At 37.9% G+C, this 12,251-nt stretch overlaps 1 long non-coding RNA gene across 17 annotated transcripts in view; it reads right to left on the bottom strand.

Moving 5' to 3' along the window:
- The window catches only part of LOC121913241, a 262,336-nt gene that overhangs the window by 125,688 nt on the left and 124,397 nt on the right, over positions 1–12,251 (bottom strand). The window contains exon 4 of one of the 17 annotated variants that reach the window (XR_006100288.1): positions 8,894–8,969. The exons of the other annotated variants lie outside the window; for them this stretch is intronic. This is a non-coding gene — a long non-coding RNA (uncharacterized LOC121913241). The remainder of the gene's footprint in view (positions 1–8,893; positions 8,970–12,251) is intronic. 17 annotated transcript variants of the gene reach the window in all.

Genomic DNA, 12,251 nt, shown 5'->3' with positions numbered 1-12,251 from the left:
TAAGCTTTTCTATTTGGGTATACCAAATAGGCGAAAACTCTATAAAAAGGGTGGATGTTAAGGGGTTAAGGACCAGCTATTCTCCTCCGAGCTTTGCTCAGCAAAATTTTTTTCTTTTTTTTGAAGGGAAATTTAAACACCTACATTCCCATGACTACTGGGCAAGCTTTGTCTGCTGATGAAGGTCATCTTATATGAGTGAAAGCTCCAGATGTTACGAAAAAATCATAGGGGGTTATAAGGGTTACTCTAGGTCTAGCATGGGCCTTGAGGTCATTCTACAATTCTTAAGCAGAAGGAGACATTCTCTCCTCTAACTGTTTGGATGTTCGGGGAAAGCAGGAGCCACTCTGATAAAGAGTGAACCGGGGTTGTCCCGGTAACCAAGGTCAGGGAGATGGCCCGAGACTCCCTAGACAACACAGATAGGTGAATGCGTAGATTCATTGGCATAATCAGACATTCAAACCAGAATGTGCTGATAAATATTCTCAGCATAAGACATCAAGGCTCCTGTACACTCTTCACTGTTGAGTTGACCACTGACCGGCGTTTGTGCACAACACCAGAACAGCTACTAAACAGATCTTGAGGTGACAGTTTTGTTGCATTCCATTTCCAAGGTCAAGTATAAACTTTGGAACTCAAGAGTACTTTGATTTCAGTTTTATCGACTAGAAACACCATGTCTACATATTTTGTGAAAGGTCGGCTATAGCTCAGGTGGTTTGATCCCAGCTCCTCCTGTCTTACATGTCAAAGTGTCCCTAAGACTGAACACTGAACCCCCAAAGTGTTCCCGATGTGTATGCTAAATAAACTCTTTGGATAAAAACATCTACCAAATGATTGTAATGAAATGTTATTTTACAAATTGCAGCTTTTCTCTTTTGGGGAACAAAGAGGACTGATGCTTGTGTCAAACTCATTTTAAACAGTGAAAGAAAGAACTAGTTTTGTCATTTTAAGCATGACAAAACTACACTCACATACAATAGATAGCGTTGCATGGCAACACTACTTGGAAGTTACTACACCAGTGCCTCTCATGGAGAAGATAGCATCTACAAAGACACATGAAATAACTGAACGAACTGAATTAGTATTGTATTAGTAAGGCTATGAAGAAACAGACGGGCAAAAACAAAAGTTGACCCTTTTCAATCAGTGTGACCTCTTTCTGCAAAGTATCAACCTCCATCTCATACCACTTACTATATGCCATCATCCCAGAATTATATGACAGAATGCTGCACACAACAAATTACAAATGTCATTATCTCCGAAATGAAGCAAATCACTCAACACAATAGCCACTGAGGCAAGAGATGGACACTCACAACGACTGCTGGTTTGTGTAATATATCTGTCAGAGTGAACAGTTAAGGAGCAGCTTCTGGCACTGGCTGTCTTGAAATCATTTGATGCACAATCCAACTGAGAGTTTTTGCAGTGGCATCATCAAGGCAATGAAAATGCCAACTTTAAATGTGCTTCAGAGATCTATGACAGAATAGAGGGCATAGTGGGACAATACGGAATGTGTATAACATCCTTTATAAATCATCAAAATGTTAAAAAAAATATATATATTTTGTAACATTTTGATCTTACATTTATATATAGATAAAGATATAGATAGATAGGGCACATTTTGGCAGACTCTATCCCCATTAGGGTTACATGCCGAAAAGGCTAGACATCTTTGATCTGGACTTTGATTTCAATTTCACTAAACATTTTAGGAACATAAAGTTAGCCATCTGTCAACATGGAGCATTGCCAAGATTAGATCATTCCCTTCATTCCAGGATGCACAAACTCTTATTCATGCCTTTGTCTCCAGCCTATTAGATTACTCTAACTCAATATTCACCGGACTGCCCCAGAAATCAGTTGACTGTCTTCATCATGTACAAAACATAGTAGTTGTAGTGCAACATGGGTACATTTTCTCTTGATGGGATGACTGCTGAGTTTTTTCATTGGACATGTCCAGTTAATTCACGATTCATCTGGTTTGAAAGAATCTGATCATATTGTGTAGTCATGTGCTGCCTATGAGTACTGTGCTTATGTGGATGCTTTCAGTAAGTATTATTGTAGCCATTTACATGGGATACATGGAGTGACATTTCCAATTACAGCTAAACTGCTTCAAATATTAACTGTGCAAGTGGTAATTAAATGGGAGGTAGCTTAGGTGTCTGCCAAAATCCATGAAGCAGTTTCACACAAGGGTCATTTGATGAAAATGTCTTGGTTGTGGCTTTGGCAGCATGAGAACCTAATAATGATTGCCTAATATTTGCAAGAGGTAATGTTTGACAAGGTATTGTAACCGTTTCATGTTTCCAAAAAGAATTAATGAATACTAAAAAAGAATACAAGACCACTCTTACCACCTTTATAGACCACTTAGAGTCAGCGCTCAGTCAAGCTTGTAAGGCTGTAAGGCTTGACTGAGACTGAGCACTCATCTTTTTTTATAAAAGTCATATTAAAATATTGAATAGGGAATTACTCCAGGGACACAAGTATATTAAAATATATCTACTAAACATCTCCTAAGTCATGTATTTGTTAGCTGAATGATTTCCTCTGAACACTAAAGGAAGACGAAGGTGACTGTAGTAAAGCACAGACCATCATAGTCTAATCTGAGACATGTAAAAAAAGTAGCAACAAGATAACGAATCTATACACAACTCTGAGTAGTTGTTTTAAGTGTCATTTAATCGACTGCATGTTGTCCCAGTATTTAGAGTGACAGTCCTATAATGGATAAGGTAAAAAGTCAAAACCACGGTCACTTGTGCTGTCAGACTATCCTTGAGAAAGACTTTGAACCCCCATAGTTATTTCTGCTAAAGAACACCAGCTACAGTAAATATCTTGCTTGTAAATGAATTCTTCCATGAGCATCTCTGCTTAGTTCTTTACAAACACAGAATTTTAACATTCAGATGGGTTGTTTTGTGGTGGATAATATAGTGCATCAGAGACAGAAGAACTGTCTAGAAGAACCGTTTCAATGAAATGTTGCAGAAATTTGTTTTTACAAATCAATAACAACCAATTTAACATTTCCCTTGGTCTGCCTTTTACTGCTTCGGCCATCCATTTTCTGTAAAGTACAAGATGTGCCTTCGCTGATACACTGTAGTAACTCAAGTGAATTTCCAATTTGGCAAAACTGGCTCTTGTGGGGCAATAACATTGGTTGAAGGAAAGAAAGAAAGAAAAAGAAAGAAAGAAAGAAAGGTCTCACTGTCTGAGAGTCTGGGGACTTCACGTCTGGAGCAGGAGACAAATAAATAAATCCCTGCTTTGACAGCTCAGACAGACCCAGTTAGAAGTGACAGCACATCAGCATCAGCAAGCAAATAGAGGATAATGCATCAGTCATTAATTGGACAATGGAGTCAAGGGAACACTGAGTCTGACAAAAGGTGAGGACAAGGTGTCTTCTTATGATTTGCTTAATCAGGTCCATAGACATCCACTTGCTCAAATTGATCAAAGAATCCTTCCTCTCAAACTTGAGATATGCATGTTTTGAAATATAAATTATGTAACCTTTTATTCACCAAAAAGTGCAATTGGACCAGCATACTTTCAAAGGGACTTTAAAAACTACCTGACCTCAATTAACTTTGGCATGGGCAAAAATCTGTCCATGAAAAGCTGTCCTCTCTTATAGGTAGGGCCGAGCAATTTGAGGACAATTTTTCTAACCAACATTGTTGCTTGCATTCTATAATACTGATTTTTCTTCTACAGATTAAACTCAAAAGCTGTACATAATAGTAAACATTTGTTTGTCCCAAGCGCTATCACAAACTTACTTCTGGTTTAAAGTGATGCAGCTTCTTGTTGAAATCCTTACGAGGCTATTTTTTTAACATTCAGTTGGATAATAGTCAACTTCTAACAAGATTTAGTTTTCTATTGACAGATTGACCAATTTAGCTCACATATGTTAGGATATTACCTTAAGATATTATTATATTATTACTCAAATATTCAAATGTAATCATAACATTCAAAAGTGGTGATTACAGCTACATAGTTGGCCGGTTATGGTAATAATGACAAGATGAGTTGCTTCACAGTCCTGAACCCTGTAGGTCTCAAATCAGAACTTTTAAAGCAGTGATGTGATTCTTTCAAGTTGCACTGGGAGATTTCAACAACTCAGTTCACTATCTGCATGTAATTTGCACTTGACTTACACTGACTGCCAAGGAACCTGCAGACGGTTCAGAATTTGACTTGAGACAATCACCTAGATCATTTATGTACACGAAGATTTGCCACTCTGTTGGTATTTTATGGAGGCAAAAATACACAGCTCAATTTTTTTTTTTTTTTTCAAAAATCAAAAATGATACACAGTGGTGTTTCTTCATCTTTAGACTGGTGTCAGAGTGGTTTCTTTTTTGTTCTTTCACCAATTCACAAAACTGACATTAATTAACTAAAGCTGAGTAAATCTGCTGGCAACAGTTGTCTTTATAGGTGGTCAAATCAATAGTTGCTGGCTTAAAGTTTCACTTGCAACAGCCTTTAAGACAGTGGTAATTATGGAAGTTATCATTAAAATGGTGGGGTTTTCTATATGAAAGTGCCCTTTCAAATCACAATTTCAATAAAAAATATGAATAATCCTTCAGCCATTTTCATATTCTCGAAAATACTGCAAAGATAACTGTTTATTAAAGTCATTATCACTAGTAGTAGTAGGAGTTGTTGCTGTTGGTGTATAAGACCAAAGAAAGTTGTATGCTAATGTTAAATATGGAGTCCAGTAAAAGAATAATTTCAGTGTATTAACCTTCCACTTTCTTTTGTGTAGAGCATTTGCCCTGTGGCCAGAAATTGATTTTTCTTTTGTGTGTGTGAGTGTGTGTGTTTGACAGACACCATTAATCACACTTGGAAAATAATTTGCTTGGGATTCCATAGGATACATTTGTAATTTTCATGAGCTTAGGCATACTTAGTATGCCCCGAATCTCTATCCATTTCTCCAGCCATCCATGCATTCAATTAGGTGGAATCCTCAGCAAAGCCAGGTAGGCTTTTCAATCAGTACATGCCTCTCCTAAAGGCAGCAGGAAACCTTGTAATCTACACATAATTGGTGACAACTCACCCGTGTTCTTATGCACAATGAAGACAGTGTGATGTATTCAGTATGCCACGGAAATTTGCACCTTATATACTCTATATATTACAGGCAAATATAATACGTGTGGGTGAAAGACATTTGGTGGGGAAAAACTATTACTTGGCTTATTCATAAAAACTGTTCAAATCACCTACAACAAGCCAATAGCCAACACACCCTTAATTAGAATATGACCAATAGCTGAGTAACTGAATTCCTGTAAATGTTGCCCAAGTAATATTAACTAACTCAAACACTCTGATGCATGACATAATTTTATTTACTGGTGTATCTAATGTAGCTAATGTTCTTAATTCTGGCTCTATGATGCTGTTTCTGCTTTTCTGTTCAGCATTCATTTAGCATGTGCTAGAGTCGCTGTTGAAATTCTCTATTTTAAGGAAAATACCGGGACTTCCTACAAACACACTTGAGTCATCAAACTGGAGAAGATGGATTCAAATTATGGAATTTCATGTTTTTCTATCACTAACACATTATACTGAACAGAAAATGAAGCAGGTTGTGTTCGCTATCCTGTTTAATTATGATGTTTTACAGTGAGTACCTTCAAGTAGAACAAGCTTAAATTTGATGACACTTATCAACTCACCTGCTCAATTCATGCCTTAAGAACTTACCTATTTATATGGAAATTATTTTTTTTGTCCCTGCTACAGTCTAGCTTCTACCTACACAGTCACTTAAGGCACAACAGTCTATCACAAAAAGCCTGCCACTCTCTCCATGAAGCTCTCCACCTTATTGCGGCATTGAATACGAGGCTCTTTAGACTCAGACTTTCAAATGATTTTTCACCTATTCTTTATTATGAAAAATATGTAAAATAGCATAGCAGAAACATGCCACTGTAGTCTTATTTATCATTAATTTATTGTGTTTGTGTCTGAGTGAGTTGTTACTAAAGTCAGTTCAAAATTAGACCAAGAAAACAAAGAATCAAAGGTTCTGCAGTATGTGTATCCCAGTGTAAATGTCTTAATTTCTACTATATCAACATGAATAAGTGTTGAACCATGTAATTAAGCAGTCTGATGGTGATGTTGGCCTTGTGTGTATATTGTATTAGTATGACTGTGTGTGTATGCACGCACTTTTGTGAAGAAAAGTAATATACATTTTGATATGCTGCTGAAGCTCAGTTTTTGTCAAAATACTTTTTTATAATAACTACATGTCAGTAGGATGTTGTTGGTTATTAGGGGTGGGACAAATTATCAATATTGCAACAAATTGCAATACTTCCACTTGGGACGCACTGGCACAAATGTATAAAGAAACGTCACCGTCGTCACTCATCAGCCCTGAATATCTTGTACAGCTCTGAATAAAGCACAGTTAGTTATCAGCGGGGTGCGTGTTGTCTTTACTGCTACAGAAAAGGAATAAATCTTTGGGTTATTAGCACGACATCACCTCTCTGCCGTCTCTTATGAGACTTGCTAACACTACCAGCAGCTCTGTGAGAGGCACAAACTGAGGCGATAGTTAGTCAGTGTGCTGATGTTTATACAAACCGAAGCTACATTTAGCAGTGTGCCCATTTTTATACTTGGTGGCATTTATGCACTGTTAATAAACACCGTACATTATCTGACTATTTCTTGCTCTTTTAAATATGTTTTTCTTTTTTCTTCAGTTACAAATATTGTGATATAGCTTAATTATTTCTTTGTGATATATCATGTATCGCATAATCGCCTTTGTTGTGATATATCGTTATCATGGGAAGAATACTGTGATAGCATCGTATCATGAGTTCATCTGTGATTCCCACCCTATTGGTTATATGATGGACTTTGTCACCAGTAACTTCCAGTAACAGTGTAACAGTGCATGTTTTATCTATAGTGCCCAGTCCACATGGCAAATGAATGTCTGAATGATAAGCTTTAATGTCAAGACCTATATGTGGTGCCCAAAACAACAAATAATGCCTGTAATGTTAAACGCCTGCAGGTTTAGAAGAAATGTTTACTAAATTGATAGCAACATTACTTAAACTATTCAACATTACACTCCTACTGTCTGCTTAAACACATATAACCATAACTGATCTAATAATATAATATATTGGATTGTCAATAAATAAATTATCGATCATTTATATGAAACCTTGCAGATAACATTCAGATTCTTGAGCCAAAGAGAATGAAGGTACAGGTGCATAATTGCCCAGTCCCAGCCCCAGTAATTATAGCATTTAAAACTGTATCCCTTATTTGTGTTTTACGGAGATCATGTCAAAACCGAACTCTTGAGGTAATGTTAAATTTCACAGCAAAGTTATTCTAAGGGCAAATTTTCCGAAAAGAAAGAAGGAGCAGACCAGAAAAACACCTTTTGTCACTTTGATTACATTTCTAAGTTTCACACATTGCTTGAAAGTGTGTGAGGCTGTTTTTACTTGTGTAGCCAACTCGAGCTTTAATACCATTGCAGTACAGACCTGCGTCACAGAATGAAGAAAAGATTAGGCTAATATTTACTATTTATCAACAAAAACATTGTCCTATACATGAATACATTAATTCATTTTCTGTTCTGTTTTACTGGTGTAACTGTAACTAACCTATGAGAATGAATTATAACTTTGAGATATTTATGAATGACACTGTGTAATGTAGCCTAATGGGAACAATTGAGACGGTCACCTCTCTTTGCAAGACCATCAAAGTCTGGTGTCATGTCTAATGTTGAAATACGCAGCACAGACGACAGATGTTTATACATCAGCCATGATCTGTAATGTGACTTGTTTTAGTTCATCACAGAAAAAGTTTGTTCGCACACATAAGGAGCCAAAAAAAAAGCATCCTCTGTGCATGCCTGCGCAGGTTTGGAAACTGTGTTTCCTTCAGTGAGCTGTAGAAGTTGTCTAGTGTGGAAGTAGTGAACTTTTGTTTGACAGCAGGGTCGCACTGGATGTCAAACTGTTCTTGCTGCACATCCCGGGGTGCTTTCTCGCTATCGAATGAAAGGGGAGAAGACACCAGCACCAGTTCTCCTACAATCTTTGCAAAGTCGGAGATCTACACCACAGCCTAGAAGACTACACATTTACATCTATGTAGTGTTCTTTTTCTATGTCTTTGTTGGTGCATTGCTGTGTTTCTTGGCACATTACAGCAACCAGTAGATCATTGGAATGGTGTGAATCCGTTTGTAGGAATGTGCTCCATGGCACTACTAGAGGACAGAAACTCCACTGGGTACCTTTGATGACAGTCACTACAGGCAAGAGGGTCAGAAAGTTTGGACGGTAAAGGTGAAGATAAAAGAAATAGAAAAAGGAAAAGGGCAAAGGGCAAAGAGCAAAAGCCAAGCACTCCAAGCTGTCTGGCAGTGGAGGACCACCAAGTTGATATCCACTTGTAAAACCAGTGTTTGAAATTAGTCTATATCTGCATGCGTTGTTTAAAAATGACAAGTTTCCATAAAAAGAATAATTATTTTTTGCAACAGCAGTGCACTCGAAATTAATTTCCACATTGCACAGTTATAGAGTTCCGACATGGCCGCACTCAATAGCTCTGTAGGGAAGACATGTCATGTTTTATCACAGCAGCATAGAAAGATGAGTTGGCAAAATTCAAATTAAATCTGTATTCTGCAAACCTGGAGAAACCTTCACTGCTTTCAAATTATGCACACTGTATTTTTATGTAAACAAACATTGGGTTTTGATAATATGCTTACCTCCAAAAGTGTCATAATTTGTCATGGTGAGGAGCTTTTCACAAGCTTGATGAAGAGCTCCATTAATTGTTGAGGTCTGCAGGAGGGAAGGAGAGGGGAGTAGAGCAGAGAGAACAACCAAAGAGGAAGAAAAATAATTGTTGGAAACAGTTTCCATTTCATCAGGTCTCTGAGCCGGAGGAGACAGGGCCATAGTGATGAGAGGTGGGAGGAAGAAGGGGGGAGGGGGGTCAGTTGAGGAATTAATTGCAGGGGAAAAATTATTACTGGCCTGTGAGCTGAGGGAGAAGGGATGAAAGAGATGAGGTGGTAGCAAGGCTCAGGATGGAGCGGGGAGGTCAGGCATGATCATTGTAAGAGAGAAAGGTAGAGTCTTCTCTCTAACGAAGAGGTATGAGCAAACATTTTTGGTATTACTGTCAAGATGAAAATGTTAAGAAATGAACACAAGAGCAAACTATTTGCATTGAGAACAAATTTGACTTTTACTAAGGTAGGTCCTCTTACACACAAATAGTGCTTACTTTAGCACTTTAACACTTGATGGACTGAATCAATGCTAATGATTTAACTACAGTAGCTTTTTCAAGAAGGAAAAACATAGCTCTACTAGCCTCGATGGGTTGAAAGTCTCTTAAATCTCTGATGACATATTTCTAGGTAGTGACATCTGATCTACAGACATTTGCATTTATACCTGGTATTAATAAATGTTCAAGTTATCTTGATTCTGCCGGCATTATAATTGTATCTCAAAATTCAAATTAGTTAGGCAGGGCTGGCAGACTTGTCAGACCCAAGTAAGGGGAAGAAATGCCACGGACAGTCATTATTAATTTTTTTAAATCACTTGTAGTGAGAAAAGACTTGCTAGTTAATGCTTCATGTAGCTTTTGGCAGGCTTGCTTAAAGGTGCAGTGAGCAGAATTTAGGGGCATCTAGCAGAATGGCATTGGCAGAAATGGAATCTAATATTCATAAGTATGTTTTAATTAGTGTATAATCACCTGAAAATAAGAATAGTGTTTTCGTTACCTTAGAATGAGCCCTTTGTATCTACATAGTGAGCGGGTCTGCTTCTACTGAGCCTGCCATGTTGTATTGCCATGTTTCTACAGTAGCCCCGAACGAACAAACCAAACACTGGCTCTGGAGAAGGCCTTTTGGGTTTTTGCGGGTTTCGAGGCCACATAGGTTCTCCTACAAGCTTGGAAGGAGAAGGAGGGGGGGGGGGGGTTTCAGCTGGTTGCAATCTGCAACCTCACCACTAGATGGCACTGCATCCTACACACTGGACCTTTAAGCTAGCAGGAAGAAGCAGAGTTCAATATGCTGGGCAAATGTTTTTCTTAGGAATACGGTCATGCTGTATTGATTGCATTTACACAAGGCTGAAATCAGATCACAATGCGAGCCAGATCACCTCCAGATGTGGTCCGATCACAATGCGTACTGTGCGGATTTACACCTTGCATTAACATTTCCTTTTCTAGGTAAGGTATTAAGATACAGATCACGTTAATGCCAGTTGTAAATAGAGCAACAGTGCCACACTACACCACTGCTGAACACACTGGAAAAAGCATCTGAGACCACTATTCAGCAGGTCAAGCCAGATTGTTTGTTTTTGACTGGGTGGAGTTACTCTTTAATGTTCATCCTAATAGAAATAATGGAAAAAAACAACAGATGATATACAGTACAAACATAATCAACTATGTGCTTGTCTGCAATTTCACTCAATTAAATATGAAAATGTGAGCAGTAGCACTTCTTAGTCCATGACTCAATGCTGGACTAGTCTGAAGGAGAAATTCAATTACACATAGCCATCATCATCTTGGCCTTCATTTAACTGTCATCATGCAGTTTCACAGGGGAAGCTCAAACATTTCACCTCTGCTGATTGATGGCAGCTAGTTGGGTGACTGGAATTGCTGTTCTCACCTCAGTTATAAAACAAGCCACCTCAGCAGATAGTAATTGCTCTGTGCTCTAAGGTTCATCAAAGCATTAAGTTATTGGCTTGATTAAAGTTATTAGTCACATAGAGGGGAAACTGAGCTGAGAGGATCTCTTTCCATTTTTAGAATGTGCACAAAGACAGAGAGGGGACGTCACTGATGCTCGACGCCAAATAAACTGTGAGCTCACGTATGCTGTATGTGAAAACATCAGGGCCACTAGCAGAAATTCTGCTGTAGCCCTCTTTATGCAGTAAGGTCCTTCCAGGTGAAATGCTGTCAATACACAATTGCTAATGCTTTCCAAAGCTTTCAAAACAAAGGTAAAACAGAGTTGTGTACTAATCTGTATGAATGTGTTTCTGTTACAACATGCATCATCATATTTACTGTAACTATAAAGTGTGATAGTTTGGTAACACTCTATGGAAAAAAAGCACATGGACTGGTATAAATGAATGCATGAATTCTTGCATCTAATAATAATTAATTGTACACTGTACTGTACAGGAATTAACAGTATCTCATGAATGCTTAAAGGCAAAAACTACATTATTCATTGCTATGCATTTCCATTATTGTAATTAGTATTTGGGTGAACTTACTCTCAAAGTATTAGTCCATAGGCCAGGCCAGAATTTATACATATACATATGTTTGTGTATTCCTTTGCGGTAGACTATAATTCAGGTTGTCCCACAGGAAAACGGTTAGTGGAGGTGGTAAGGGCTGCCCCATTGCTAAAAATGTAAACACGATCTGTTTTATTTGACTTTAATCTCATGAATTAACCAGTGAAGTAAATTGACACAGCACACATGACTTTCCATTATGTGCCTAGAGTATGCTGCCTTCATTTCCCTACACTCAAAAAATCCTGACCTTTTTTTTCCCCCATTGGAAGATAATGGGCTTAACGGACTTATCCAGGACCTTCTGATGTTCCATATCAATGATGTCTTCCAGTTATTAATCTTTCATTAACTTAATTTACGTTGTTGTTTTAGTAACATATAAGTAAACAATTATTTTTTTGTCCCTATATATGTCCATATAATTTTGCAGCGCAAATTGATCATTAATATCAACAAGCTACTAATGATTTTCACTTGCACACTGTGCGAGCACAATAACACCCTACGTTATTGTGGATTTTCTTTAGTCATCCTCCCTCTCTTCATTCTTCAAAGGACATCTACGTGAAAGGTACAAGAGTAGTGTAGCTCCGTTAAGGAATAAGGCAGTGCGTGTGTGTGTGTGTGTGTGTGTGTGTGTGTGTGTGTGTAAATGTGCGTGTGTAGTTGCGTGAGCGCAGAGGGCGAGCGGCAGAAACATGATGTGAACGCGAGTGGAGCAGGAAAAGTTTAGCAGTAAGTTGTCAATCTGGCAGTAAA

The sequence above is a fragment of the Thunnus maccoyii genome, chromosome 2 (assembly GCF_910596095.1).
Source record: "Thunnus maccoyii chromosome 2, fThuMac1.1, whole genome shotgun sequence".
NCBI classification, from domain to species: Eukaryota; Metazoa; Chordata; class Actinopteri; order Scombriformes; family Scombridae; genus Thunnus; species Thunnus maccoyii.
Note: the sequence above shows the minus strand (reverse complement) of the source record. Positions and strands in the feature narration are given on the sequence as shown.